The sequence below is a fragment of the Oculina patagonica genome, chromosome 2 (assembly GCF_052425735.1).
Source record: "Oculina patagonica isolate OP01 chromosome 2, crgOcupat, whole genome shotgun sequence".
NCBI classification, from domain to species: domain Eukaryota; kingdom Metazoa; phylum Cnidaria; class Anthozoa; order Scleractinia; family Oculinidae; genus Oculina; species Oculina patagonica.
Window position 1 is genome coordinate 43,381,947 of NC_135759.1, and position 15,836 is coordinate 43,397,782.

A 15,836-nucleotide genomic window follows, 5' to 3' on the forward strand; every position below is an offset into this window, starting at 1 on the left:
TTTATTCAGGAGTATTGTAGCTAGCCCAATGGCACTCGCATGGTTGGTCGTTCGGTCCATCATCTGTAAACTTCTCATTGCAACTCCGCTGACCAGCAGATATACTAGAAGAAGGAGTGTAGCAAGACGGCCGTATAAAGGCGGCTTTTTGAAATTTTAACGGGGTTTACAAGAAAAACAAGAAACAAAGAAACAAAATATGGCTGACAATTATATGTGGAAAGTATTCGACCGCCGAAAAAATGGAAATTGAGAGCCGCAAAAGCGATGTAACGATCGATCTCTTTCGTATATATCTGTCGAGCTAGCGTCGTACATGTAGGAACATTCGAAAACTAAATCGGGTTTCGCATAAGCTTCATTAACGATGGATCTATCTAGAAACCAGAGCGTTGGCTAAAATCGAGTGCGTGTCTGCTTGTTCGGAACAAAAGGAAGAGCTTTTCAGATGAAACGGCACAATTTAATAGATTTGTACCTGAATCAGTCTATATGTTCTGATATATTTATTTACAGCGTTATTACTTAACGGCTTACATGTAAATTATTCTGCAATGCATACCTACGGAGCGATATAATAAACAAACCATTTTAGTGCTACTGGTTAAAGGGAAACAAGGGTCTAGAATAATTTTACCTTAAATGAAAGTTCATACGATGAAATTACTGAAAATAGTATATAAGTAATTATTTGCCTTGACATCCAATTTGTTGTCAATAATCGGACAGCAAAATAGTCATTTTGCTGCCGCAAGCGGCCATCTTTTTTTTCCATCATGCAAGCGAGGCTATGACGTTGCATTAGTCAAGGATTTAGTTTTATAGTGAACAGCAAAAGTGAGTCGCGCTTGTCCCAGAAATCAAGTCAGATGGAGCCATAAACCTGCCCACAATACGACATGTTCTTCGAGGAAGAAGTTGACTCGAGCCGATTGCTCATCAAGAAGCTTCAAGATCAACCTGTAATAGTGGAATGCGACGCCGACGGCCCTACATAATCGCATCTTGGCAATCGCGACTGGTGTAGCTGCAACAATTTCCAAGTTTAGCCCACAAAAAACAGAAAGTATTTGTTACCAGGAGATTGACATTCTGGGTTTAATACCGTTTATTCCCCGAAGGTTTAAATCGAACCTTTCGAACTTTTTGAACTTTTACTCAAAGGTAAACATTTTAATACAGAGATACCTTACGGAACCTGCACGCAAGCCACTTGTCAGTTCACAAATGCGACTTTAATGGTGAGTTGACTTTTTTTATCTGTAGGAGACAACTCGAGAAAAAAGTAAAACATTGCAATTTTTCTTTCAGTGGTAAAATCGCCAATAAATTCTACGCGACGTAAAACAATTTTTTAGACGACTGCATGCGATGCGAGACAAAAAACTAATTAAATTACACCAATTCAGCTCAATTCAAGTCGCGGTAGATTTTCTCGGAAATCCTGCAACTTGTAGCTTCTATTTTAGGCTACTAACTCATCCTAAAAATGGTAAAAGGTTTACCGCGTTGGAAATAAGAAGAAAAACTTGCTTTAAAAAAGTAGAACAAATATGCTATGGCAACATTCGCTTATCGACGAATTTTAACAAGAGCTCATAGAGCTTACAACTGCGCTGGTCTCGTGAGCACTTTAGGGGAGCCATGTGCCCCCCCCCCCCCCCCCCCCCCTTATCCCCTTTACCTGCGGCGAACAATGTTGCGACTGACAAACAAGATGGTAAGAAAACACCTTGCGTGACATTTCATGGTTGACTAGTTCCATCCGAAATTAAACATTTTTCTTATATGCTAATGGTGGCCAAATTTAATTCCCACGATCCTGATCCCGCGAAACAAAAAAATCTTTTAAATCAGCATCCAGTGCTGTCTTGAATTACCGTTTAAAGATTGAATGACCAGCTCCGAAAATGGAATATTGCAACAAATAAATAAACCAAATTTGAGAAGAACACTAGACCTGTGTTTGGCTGAATGGGAATTCTCCGGGGAATTAATATACCAATGACGTAACCCTTGCAAGTCAGGGCATGTTTGTCTCAGTGGTCTTCCTTTAGATTTCAGAAATCCGTAGATGACACAGCTCCAAAAATACGTAAAGCTAAAAAGTCGAACATTTTACACTTAACATGCTAGGTTAGTTTCCATTTGTAGCAGTTAAGCTTTCAGAGCATTGCGTAATTCTTGCCGATCGGTGCCTTGTGAAAGTAGAAATTTGCTATAAACGCCAGCACATTCCAGGACACAGACGTAATGTAAATAAATGTAAATTCTTGCCCGCTAAAGCATCAAATTTTAGTAGTTTCTTTGATTCAAACGCTTCAAAATACTTCACAGTCTTTAAGTAAAGACCAAAGGATTCGCAAAGATTTCAAAGGAGGCTGGATAGCTTTGAAAAATTACGTGACTCGAGCCGATCGAAAGTAAAACTTGTCATGTCAGCACATTCTTTGACACCAACGTAATGACATTTATTTACAGATTCTGGCCCACTGAATTATATTTCTCTTTGAAAACTGACCCAATGACAATGTTTTGTAGTTTCTATACTGTTAGTATTATTTTTGCCCCTATTTTGGTTTTCGTATTACAATAGGCGGTTGTAAAAATGCAGCGACTGACAAACTTTGTGTGACATTTCATGGTTGACTTGTTCCAGCCGCGATTAATAATTTTTCATATATGCAAATTCTGGCCGAATTCCCACGCGCGGACGCTGAAGCTGTTTTTAGCACAGAGGGTAATTTCCCAAGCATACCGAATGACGTAAGCGGTACGGGGCACGTTTGTGAAGGGAATTTTTCTTCATATCTCTAAAATCCTTCAATGACACAGCCAAAAAATAGATTACGCAATAAATTTGTTTAGTAAAGACCAAAGGATTCGCAAAGATTTGAAAGGTAGCTTATAATAGCTTTAAAACATTACGTGACTCGAGGTCTAGCCGATCGAAAGTGAAACTTGTCATATCAGCACATTCTTTTACACCAACGTATTTGTAGTTATTCACAGATTCTGTCCCGCTAAATTATATTTCTCTTTGAAAGCGTGGAAATTTATCATTTTCCATGAATCAAACGCTTCAAAATCGAATAATTCACACTTAACAGTCTTTGTAAAGACAAAAAAGGAGAAAAAGATCAGAGGATACGCAAAGTTGTCAAAGTGAGAGATGTCAGCTAGCACATTCTTTGACAACAACGTAATGGTATTGGGAATTTCCCTAGCCTACCGAATGACGTAAGCGTTACAAGTCAGGGCATGTTTGTGAAGGGAATTTTTCTTCATATCTCTAAAATCCTTTCAATGGTACAGCCAAAAAATAGATTACACTTAAGAGAGAAATACTTCACAATATATTTGTTAAGTAAAGACCAAAGGATTCCCTTTACATTACGTGACTCGATGTCTAGCCGATCGAAAGTGAAACTTGTCATGTCAGCACATTCTTTAACACCAACGTAATGGTATTTATTCACAGATTCTGGCCCGCTGAAATATATTTTTCTTTCGAGGCATGAAAATTTAGAATTTTGTTTGAATAAAACGCTTTAAAATCGGACATCTCACGCTAAACATGCTTATTAAGACCAAAGCATTTGAAAATTTCCCATTAGTAAGTGTTTTCTAGCTTTTAAACCTTGCGTGACCCCAGCCTGGCCGAGCGGGGGCATCAGTCTGGTCACTGAGAAAAAAACAAGAGCTCTTAGAGCTTACAACTGCGCTGGTCTCGTGAGCACTTTAGGGGAGCCATGTGGGGGGAACAAAAAATGCCCCCCCCCCCCTCCTTATCCCCTTTACCTGCGTCGAACAATGTTGCGACTTACAAACAAAATGGTAAGAAAACACCTTGCGTGACATTTCATGGTTGACTAGTTCCGTCCGAAATTAAATATTTTTCTTATATGCTAATGGTAGTCAAATTTAATTCCCACGATCCTGATCCGTGAAACAAATCTTTTAAATCAGCATCCAGTGTTGTATTGAATTACCGTTTAAAGATTAAATAACCAGCTCCGAAAATGGAATATTGGAGCAAATAATTAAATCAAATTTGAGAAGAACACTAGACATGTGTTTTGCTGAATGGGAATTCCCCGGGGAATTAATTTACCAATGACGTAATCCTTGCAAGTCGGCATGTTTGTCTCAGTGGTTTTCCATCAGATTTCAGAAATCCTCCAGATGACACAGCTCCAAAAATATATAACGCTAAAAAGACGAACATTTCACACTTAACATGCTAAGTTTAGACCAGAGGATTTGTTTAGTTTCCGTTTGTAGCAGATTTAAACCTTTCAGAGCATTGCGTGATTCTTGCCGATTAGTGCCTTGGTAAAGTAAAAATTTGCTAACGCCAGCACATTCCAGAACAAAAACGTAATGTAAATAAATATAAATTCTTGTCCCCTAAAGCGTATTTTTTTAAAGCGTGAAATTTTAGTATTTTCTTTGATTCAAACGCTTCAAAATACTTCACACTGAATTTTGTAAGTAAAGATTAATGGATTCGCAAAGATTTGAAAGGTAGCTGCTGATAATAGCTTTGAAAAATTACGTGACTCGAGGTCTAGCCGATCGAAAGTGAAACTTGTCATGTCAGCACATTCTTTAACACCAACGTAATGGTATTTAATCGGAGATTCTGGCCCGCTGAAATATATTTTTCTTTCGAGGCATGAAAATTTAGAATTTTGTTTGAATAAAACGCTTCAAAATCGGACATCTCACGCTAAACATGCTTATTAAGACCAAAGCATTTGAAAATTTCCCATTAGTAAGTGTTTTCTAGCTTTTAAACCTTGCGTGACCCCAGCCTGGCCGAGCGGGGGCATCAGTCTGGTCACTGAGAAAAAAAAAAAAAAAAAAAAAAAGGACGTGCAGAGCAAGAACTGCGCAGCGCAGTTAAAAAAAAAAAAGGACGTGCAGAGCAAGAACTGCGCAGCGCAGTTAATAATAAACCCCGTGCAGAGCAAGAACTGCGCAGCGCAGTTAATTAAGTCTTCGCGTTGTCTCGAGTTGTCGCCAAAGCCTATTATAATTATTTGCACGCACGGCAACTCAGATGTTTTATTTTTGCTCACATTTCTACATTGGCTACAGAGCTTGAATGAGATTTTTCTTCATCGAGTTTCGGTCAGACAGATATCAAGTTAGAGTAGTGTAAAAGTTTCATTGACCATCGTCATAACTTTTATGCTAATGGCCTTAGCTTCGCAAAAACTTAATATTGTGTTTGATTTCATCTGAGTATAAATATTTCCAGGGAAATATTTTCGCCCGATCAGAGTCTAAAGTGTCTTTATTTTCTTGTTGTCTTGCAGTTTTCATAAACGTAAAACTTTGCGACTCTACCATCCCAGGCGCCAGAGGTTGTTATTCTACTTGAAAAATATAAATAATTAAAGCCATCGCAAACTATTCGCCGATCGGCTCATGTTCAGTGATATGTTACTGATTTTTAAAACGATTGCTAGCTCTATTTTCAGAAGTGTAGCTGAAAATGGTAGGAATAGCTCAGTTCCTCCTTTAGTGGCGGTTTTTTTCCTTTTGTTCCAAGTAGCTCCGTCTGTAAGGAAATACATGTACCAGTCAGTCATAGTGGTAATATCAACTGCGTGACACAAGGATCAGAAAGGCGATGATAACAATAAACAGTGTTATCCCTACGAGATGGGAGGATTCCTTAGAATAAGCAACTATTCCTGAGACAAAATAAAATAAAACACTGGCTGATTGTGTGTGCTGCGTCTTTTTTCGTGAACAAATCGATAACAATTACATCGCCGCTTACGGTCAGAAAATTCGCGCTGATTTCAGGAACAAATTTAGCATATCCACTTAAAAATAAATATTATAAACTCGGAATACCGCACACTATTTATCATGAGGATGCAAAATATAAATTACATGTAAACAATTTACGTACCTGAAGATCTTGCTCGTAGTCATTTTATAATTAGTGTAAAATGATCGGATCAGAGAAAACAGTTCCCGCGCTTCGGTCATTTACCGCATTTACCCTCTCGTTTTGTCTTGGCGTGCCACTTTTTCGATTTTTTCACCCTCAGGGACTTGTGAAGTGTGACCCATCCCTTAGTTTTTTGTATGTGTTACTACAGCCAGCAACCAGGCAGCGAACCATAATATTCTGGGCTTTATTAGATATTACTTTTGCACCGAAGATCTGGGTCATTGCAAAACCAGCTTTGACTAATGCTACGTCATAGGCTACGTCATTCAAGATGGCGGCCGTCGGTGTTCGAAAGCGGTGATTTTGAACTATTTCAAAGCCCTCTTGCTAAAAATTCAAGGCGGCGCTCCACCAAACGACAACTATTTTTGAAGTCCTGAACACATGGTCTTTCATTTAAGGTAAAATTTTTCTAGAACCTTGTTTCCCTTTAAAAAAAGAAAAAAAAAAGGAAAAAAAAAACTATCTCCTCTGGGATTCGAACTCGAGACTTCTCGATCCGCACTCAGTTGCCTACTCGAGTGTGCTACTCAGACATACTTAGTCACGTAAGGTGAAAATATCTTATATCAATGTGATAGACATTCCGCTGTTTATCTGTTATCATGTGCATTAAAGAAATGTTTGAATCACCTGCTGCTCATAAATTTTCAAGGAATGAAAACTAAACTTTTAAGTGGGCGTCCGTGTAATAACCGACCACTCGATTTTCGGCCCAGAACAGAATTCCTTCAAATTTTCTGTGCAAGACAATTGATCCATATGATAAACAAAAATAGCAATATTTTGGCTTGTAGTGTTATTTGTCAATATTTTTGGCGATGATTGCTGAGAACGGTCAAAAACCGAAAAAATCATCCTGTTTCGAGTCAAATTTAGGCGTCGCGCTCAACGCGCTGAAAAATTACTCTTTAACTCAAATAAAATGAAACTTGTATATCATTTTATTTTATGTCTTGTCTATTAGTTCATGTTAAAATATTTGAAATCGGACTTAACAAAAATTAATAATGATTTTTTTTAAACACCCCATAAAGAGCCATCGCAAAAATCACGCAAACATACTGTTGGTTAGAGAAGTTTTTCTCAAAATTTTAACGCGATCTAGAGCCCTGGACACTATTCACGATTAGTACTAGAGTTGGTGTACTAGAAACAAGAAAAAAAATTTTGGGCACTAAGCTTTTCGAATTTTAGGAGTTCTATCAACAAAGCCTATTTTTAACGGTCGTAACGCGCGTCACGCAATTTCTTACTATTGTGTTTCCTATCTTTCCCACATAAAACAGTTGTCCGAGGGAGCAAATATTTTCGAAACTAGCTTTCTGCTCGGAATAAGGCATGGACAATCCTACATTTATCAAATATCGCCCCAAAAATAAGAATTAAGAAGGTTTTAAAAATCATAGCGGCTCCGGTGTGAGTCTTTAGTTTCACCGGAAAGCTTCGAAAAAGACGTTTCCGTGATTTGGATATCATAAGGAATGAACTATGAAAAAACCCTTCGCGCATTTTGACAACGAGATTTTTTTCATAGTATAAAGTGCCTTAAAAAATTATGTACGGCGAATTTACATCGACTTATACTACGGCGAAAATCTTTGCAGGGAATGTAGATTTCAATCGGCTAACACGCTGGAATGTAAATGTTATTTTTAGGATGTCAAGTACATTAATATTTTGCCCTCCCTTTATACTTCATTTCTTAAATTGTTACGTTGGCAAAGCAAAACGACTTCTATAATTGGTTTCGACTTTTGAAAATAGCCCATATGCCGTCATCAAATAATTCTCAGTCTTCGCTGAATTCAATTTATGCAAATTTGTAGAAGGTTTACACGTCGCGGCGTATCAAAACAAAGTTGATGTCAATTCTGGTAAAATTGACCCCCCAAAAAAGAAAAAAAGAATTGGATGTCTAGTTTCTTTCTCTCTGCTTCCACTTTTATTAAAAGATACTGTAAGGCTTACATCGATGGCGAATCGAAAAAGAAGAGAAGTAAGGGACCTGTCAATGCAATCGAAACATTACTCAAGCGTTGATGTAACAACTGGCGAAGCTGAAATCTATAACAGTCAACTGTGCAGCGATTTCTACCCAGCCGATTTCGTTGAAACTTGCTCAAATGAATTTTTGGATAATTTTAACTTATTGACAGTAATAAAAAAGCTATCTTTGCGTTTAGAAAAATAGTATTACAGTCGAAGCTCTCATAAGCGGACACCCTCGGGACGCGAAAAAAGTGTCGGCAACTGGAGCTGGCCGCTTACGAGAATGGTTCTTGTATTAAAGCGGCCACTAGAGGTGTAAGGGGATAGATGGTTGCTTACGGGAGCTTGTGTTTCAAAATGTAACCGGACGTGAATGACGACAAAACAAACACTGAAATATGGTTCTGTAATTACAGTAAAATCATTGTGACGAACGGCGATGTGAAGTTGATTGATTAATACAAGATACAGAGGTTTTTTATATGATTCTCTTTGCGGTGTCCGCGTAATCTCGGAAAGTGTCCGCGGCCGCTTACGGGAATGTCCGCTTACGAGAATGTAAAAATACTGAGTTTGTATGGAAGTAAAAACGGGGTTTCTAATAAGGTGGCCGTAATAATAAAAATAGAGTAATTTAAATATGCTGATATTTCCTGTTCATTTATTTCGTTTATTTTATAGTTCTAGTTTGTCATTACGACTACCGAAAAATAAGAAAAATCGGTTTAACTTTCCATGCCCAAAATTCGATTTTTAAAATAGCACCTCCGCTCCTGGAAATACCCGCGGGCACCCTTAATAGACTCCAATTTGGGGAGGGTCACAATTTTTGGTTCCAGTGTGGGGGAGGGTCATAATTTGTTAGCCCACTTTTTCCACAATTTCGTGGGTCCTCCACCCCTGATAAATAATGACCGGTCCCTAAAGTGGATAGTATAACTAATTTAACTCAGCAACAAAAAAAGAACGACTCTAATCCTTTCCTACATTAACAGTAATACAGGGCTTTAAACTATTTTTATTTTCTCGGTTCACAGAAAACTATTATTAAACGTTTGAACAACAGCCAAACGCATCCGCGAATTGAATAGATAGCATTTGAACGTTTTTTCCTATTGGCGACAGTCACATTCTTCAAAAAATGAGAACAAGTTCACTACTAGATTTTTTTCCGATCTCGTGAACCAAAGGGAATCTCAAAATATCTTAATATCTCCTTAAGCATAACTACACTGAAACTGTCAAGACTCTCGTCTCGTGCCAGGTCACACAGGCAGTAAGAATCATAGCAGATTGGATGCCTGGGACTGAGTTCAGCGGCGACGCTCTCTAGCACTTCACGCCTTTCTTCCCCTTCCTCCTCTGCGTACACATCCTCCATCTGTAACTCTTGGTTCCCCTGCTTTCTTCGTGTGGCTGCTAGTCTCGAAAAAAAAAAAACCCTGTACTTGACTTTTCGTGAGCCAGTCTTACCTGTCAAATATCCGCAAACCATCTGGTCTTCTTGCTGTTCTCATGTCTGCAGCCACTTTTCCGGGATCTGCCTTGTTGCCGGTTCTCTCTCCAAGGTCGAATTACATCGTTAGGTATTGTTTAACATCATCAGGAAATCGCACACCTTGATTTCGCACCTTGTGTAGAGCCCAGCCAAGCTGTAAGTCACTGCAAAAACTAGGAGCTTGATATTCAAATTCGTCTCCTCGCTCATCGCAATGTGCTACCGGTGCACTGCTTCTTTCCTCGTTGTTGTCAACATTAAGGAATTTCTCGGCCCAGTCTCTTCTGAGTTTGTCATACACCGTTTCGGACCCTCCGCGCATTTGGCGGTGCTCGCCAACATCAAGATGATTCTCAAGCTCACTAACTTTTTTGAAGACCATTTGACACCCAGGCTCAGGGCAAGAGAAAAGACCGCTGGTTTCCTTACCATCAGTTGATGTGGCGTTATGGATTCGTGCTTCCTTGACTGGAAAAAAGTCGACATCTATAACAAGATCTGTAGGACCCTGAGGCTTGACGATGATGTCTTGGTAGGGAATGAGCCTCCCTTGCCCTACATTATAAGCTCTCCAGATCCTAATGCCATTTGATTCAAATTGAAAGTTATGATACCTGCTGAAATGATCTGTCATTTTTACTTCAAGTGTCTTTTGAGACTCATTCACAGAGCAAACACTGGCAGTTGTGCCTCGGACAGGACGTTCGGAAAGCGCTGTACGCATGTCCTTTGCAGAAAGAACATCGTGTCCCTCGTTGCAATAGCGTCGGATAGCTGACTTCATCGGGCAAAGGATCCTATCACAGACATCTTTCCCGTATTGTGGCTCGGAAAAGTCGTACCGTGTGACGGTGATACCAACTCGGTTCCCAGCATCTCTTACGGCCGCCACGAGAAAGTTGTTGTAGTAACAGCCTGCTTCGTCACTTCTAAAGTTCACCTGAGTTATGTGAGGATGTTCCTTCTTTAAGGCCTCCAGTGTGTTCTCGATGATCGAACAGACTGCATACCAATTCTGCTAGCAGGAATCAAGGATGTGAGCATGTGATTACCAGTGCTGACATTCTTGGTTATGACGGTGGATATATGCCAGCTGAGCCCTCGTTTTCCGAACCATTCGGACTGCTTCTCACGATATTTCAGTTGTAGAAATTTCATGGCCCAGTCCATTATAACAATGGCGGACGTCGCGTCGGCTGTTTTCAGTAAATCTTGCTTCGCCTCTTCCTGGTTTATTGAGCGGACAATGTGCGCTTTCCATAGAAAGATATCTGACTTTGCGCGGTCAAAGTCGTACAGTAAATCTTCTCGTTGTTCTGAATTAACTGGCGTCCAGGATGGACCTTCGATCTCAAGTCGTAGTTCCTGAAGTACTTTCTTTAGCCCTTGGCAGTCATCGCAAGTGGATAAGTGCTGATGTGAACAGGACTTTTGAAATTCGGGTTCTACCGGATCACTAAGTGCAAAATTCCTGCAGTGGTCGGGTTCGAGTCCTGGCCGGGTTCAATATGTCGTGTTCTTTGGGCAAGACTGGGGGTAACCCTGCGATGGGAATACTCCTAGTCGCTTTATGCTACGGAAACGTGATGGGCCCCTAGGCTCGTATACATGCTTTACCTTTTTATATACTTAAACTTGCAAAATTCTGCTCATTAATATGCCTAAACCATACAAATGGGCAGAACCTCCACGTATAGTAATCCCCCCCTCCCCCACAATCGCCTTCAACCAACCCTGACCCCTGTGTTCGCAGCAAACTTGAAAGAGTAATTTATTTAGTCACGGTTAAAAACATCAGGTGTTGCAAGCTATGTCACTAAGAATAAATTATTTAAGTCGCATTCAAATTACTTTATAATAACATTTTATCCTGTGTTTGAGCCGGTCTCAGGTAAGCTAACAGAACGCGTCCAGAGAACAGTTGTCACCATGCAACAATAGTAATGACCTAGCATTTCATATTTACGGAAGTGAAATCTGTTTCAGCCTAGGGCTTAACAATGTAAACAATTTTTAGCGATTAAGAACAATCTTTAACGATAAAACTTACGGGAACCAACGGGTGCAGCTTCTCCAAAGAGGTTTTTAATTTCCCTGGCCAGCTTGAAATTTATAACATGAGTTCCTGTTACCGCCGATTTCTTTCTATGATGTCTTGGATACTGGCAGGTCTTCGGAGCTTGCCAGTACTTTCCTAAGGTAAAGCGATGGGCTGGACAAACCATCATATTCTTAATCTGTTCTTCAGTGAGTTCTAAAAGACCTGCTCTTGCCAGTATTAGATCCCTTTCACATGAATTTTCTCTTGACAGGTGGTGATTTGCTAGATGCAAACTGATATCGCCGTCACAATCATTTAGGGCTATACAATCTGTATGTCCACGACTACTTTCGCACTTACCACCTAAAATTGCCGAGAAGGAACAAAATCCTGCCATTTCACAGAACGAAACAACACGAAACGCAAAGAGCAAAACTATTCCTGCCGTAATGTAAGCACGCACGACATCAATTGTCACAAATTTGCATAAGTTAAATTTAGCACAAGGGCAGTGCAAAAAAAGTGAAGAAAATAAATATTAAAGGAAAAGTTTGTAGCCTATTCACAAAATTGAAAAACAAATGATATAAAGTAAAACAAGAAATAGTTTTTGCAGCAAGCATTTGTCACACGGGTTGAAATTAACCTACTAAAAATAACTTTCATTGACATTCCCGCGTGCATCAAAGCCGACTGAAACAGACATTTTCTGAGAAATTCGCTTTGGCCTATTTTCATTTGTGTTGCATTTTCTCTGGGCGTACACTTTAATAATACAATGATAATAATTTCTAGCTGTTAAATGTGTTTAATATGTTAAATTATTAAGGGTTTCTTTCGTAGTTCTTTCCCTATTTATGATTACCGAATCACGGAAACCGCTTTTCGAAGCTTTTTGCACAGTTAAAGACGGAACTAAAGACAACTCATACCGGAGCCGCTCATGATTTAACCTTCTTAATTCTTATTTTTGGGGCGATATTTGATAAATTTAGGATTGTCCATGCCTTTTTCCGAGCAGAAAGCTAGTTTCAAAAATATTTGCTCCCTCGGACAACTGTTTTATGTGGGAAAGATAGGAAACACAATAGTAAGAAATTGCGTGACGCGCGTTACGACCGTTAAAAATAGGCCTTGTTGATAAAACTCCTAAAATTCAAAAAGCTTAGTGCCCAAAACTTTTTTTCTTGTTTCTAATACACCAACCCTAGTACTAATCGTGGATAGTGTCCAGGGCTCTAGATCGCGTTAAACTTTTGAGAAAAACTTCTCTAACCAACAGTATGTTTGCGTGATTTTTGCGATGGCTCTTTATGGGGTGTTTAAAAAAAATCATTATTAATTTTTGTTAAGTCCGATTTCAAATATTTTAACATGAACTAATAGACAAGACATAAAATAAAATGATATACAAGTTTCATTTTATTTGAGTTAAAGAGTAATTTTTCAGCGCGTTGAGCGCGACGCCTAAATTTGACTCGAAACAGGATGATTTTTTCGGTTTTTGACCGTTCTCAGCAATCATCGCCAAAAATATTGACAAATAACACTACAAGCCAAAATATTGCTATTTTTGTTTATCATATGGATCAATTGTCTTGCACAGAAAATTTGAAGGAATTCTGTTCTGGGCCGAAAATCGAGTGGTCGGTTCTTACACGGACGCTCACTTAAACTTGGCAAAAAAAATTCAGTCGTGGCTCGAAGAGCTCTTTTTGTCTTAACAGGGTATCTTTACATAGACAGATGTCAAACAGGAAAGGCTTATAAGCCTGCAGAGATGTAAATTTATACAAACTTAGCCACAAGCCGAATTTTCACAAATTATTTCGTATCGCTGACTTACGTTGATTTCGGGATTTATACTAAGCATAATTCACGATTACAACAAAGCCAGCCAGTGAACTTAATAAACCGTGAACAGAGATCAAGTTCAGCACAACAAGAAATCGCCGCGAGGAACACAAAGCAAAATACTCCTGGGAAGTTAGAAAGGTTTAATACTAGTGGTAGCAATAGGCGGTGGTACTGGTGCGAGCGTGCGTAATTTTAGATTGCAAAATATATTCATGTTTCACGGCAATTATTCTACTAGTGGTACCTATCGGTAGAAGTGCCAACGAGTACAACGGGAGAGAAGAAGGGTTGTTAGGATAATTTTAAATGTTTGGTTGAAAGTACGCTTTATGATCTTGGTCTGATCAATGTACCATTGCGCGTTTTCTTTGAAAATCTTGAATGTTTCTGGGTAGAGTGGAGGGAACGGATCAAAGGCCCTATTCTCCCAGAGGAGAAATAAGGAATTCGAAGCAGATGATGATGAAATGAGGAAGAAGTTCTGAAATAATACCAAAGTAGTGAAGATTTAGGGCGAAATCTTGTAAAATCCATGTTATTTGAGAGTTTTAAGCCATTGCTGTTCGGTGCCGCTATTTTGGAAAGGTTTCCGCTGTTTTAAAGTCCTATAGACATTGGCTGTGAGCCACTGAACTCGGAAAATAAATTATGAAACAAAAAGCAAACTTATACAAAGATTTGCCAAAACAAATCATTTTGAACTTTCCAAACTGCAGTTAAATCATCTCAGCACATAACCATACCTGCCAACCCCCAGAGTACAAAAATCTGGAGACGTCTAGATATCTTTGCATTGTAAGGATATCATTTACAGTGCGGCTACTGTAAACGGGGTCACCCAGACAAAGTTAACCAATCACAAAGCAGAACGGAAGCATTAAATTTCAGCATTTTTTACTTCAGCCAATGAAATGTCGAGTACAGAACAATGAAATTTCAACTTGTTCGTTCGCCACGAAAACAGATTAATACTAAATTTTGGCTGTGTATGGCGCTCGTTTTTCAACTAGCTTCGATTGCATCCCTTTTGAACTTAAGTAGTTGTGACAGCACGAATTGGAAAGTAAATAACGTTTTCCATCCGACATGAGAAAGAATATCAGGCATTTGGCTGCCAGCTAGCGCCAAAGAGATCGCACAGCCACTTCGTAATCCATGAAGAGTAATATTTCGCGAACCAAAGACATGCGGAAGTGAACTAACGTAGCCGGAAAGCCTTGCTTCGGCTGCGGTTGAGTCAAACGGGGCAGCTAAAATCTCACCCGATGCATTCAAGGGACGAAAAAGGTAACCCTGACGGACGGGAACCTTCAGCAGGTCACAAATTGAGACATAAACTTCAATGGCTATAACCGGACAAACAATATTATTACTTTCACATCGTTTAAGAGCAAATAAATTATTGGAGCCATCGCGAAGCGTCTTCGTAAAGATGTGATTAAACAAAATGCCTTCCTTATGTGGAAAATACATAATTTCCTTGGTTTTCACTATACCCAAATCGGCAGCTCTGTCTCCAGCAAAAAACAAAACTTTTAAGAAGGCTTGATCGCGCGCTAAAATAAAGATTTACTTTGGGGTCAGACCCGGCTCTTTGAGGCGATAATAATAATAATAATAATAATAATAATAATAATAATAATAATAATAATAATAATAACTTTATTAACGTGTCTAAAATGTTTAGCTGAGGGGAAAAGTCCCCTCTACTAATTGTGGACACCTGACTAAGAAAAAACTTTAAAAAACTTAAACCTATCATTATACAACTGTTACAATTAATAATTTAAAGTTAAAACAAGAAGCTATTTACATAATAAAAACGGGTAAAAAAAAGTAAATCTATTTATGTGATAAAAAAAGACTATATACATGGCTAGCTATTTACATAATTAAAACGGGTAAAAAAGTAAATCTATTTATGTGATAAAAAAGACTATATACATGGCTAGTATTAATAGTCACAGAGGCGGCAATTGCAACGTTCATTGTTTAAAAAGTTATTGAAGTCACGTTTCCGAATCGTTTTCTTAAATGTCTTAAGTGACTGGCAGTTTCTTTCATCCGTCATCAGGTGGCCCCAGAGCTTTGGCCCCAGGTATCTAATAGAATGCTTTCCGTACGTAACTGTAGTGAAGCGGGGCATCGAAAAGTCTGATTGCCTCAGCTGGTAGGACGACTGATGAGGGTTAAATAGCTGACGGATCGGATTTGGACTAAGCCCATTTTTAACCTTATACATCAGTATGCATATATCTTGTAATCGCCTGTTTTTTAAAGTATGTAGTTCTGCCCGCTTTAGTAAAACTTCGTAGCTTGATCGATCATCTTTAAAAACTGCTCTTAATCCTCTTTTCTGTATCCTCTCCAATCTACGTGTATCACTTGCACGACAGAAATGCCAGACTAGATGACAAAATATTAAGTGAGGTAGGATAGCTGCTTTATAAAGCTGTAATTTGGCTTTTGTTGGG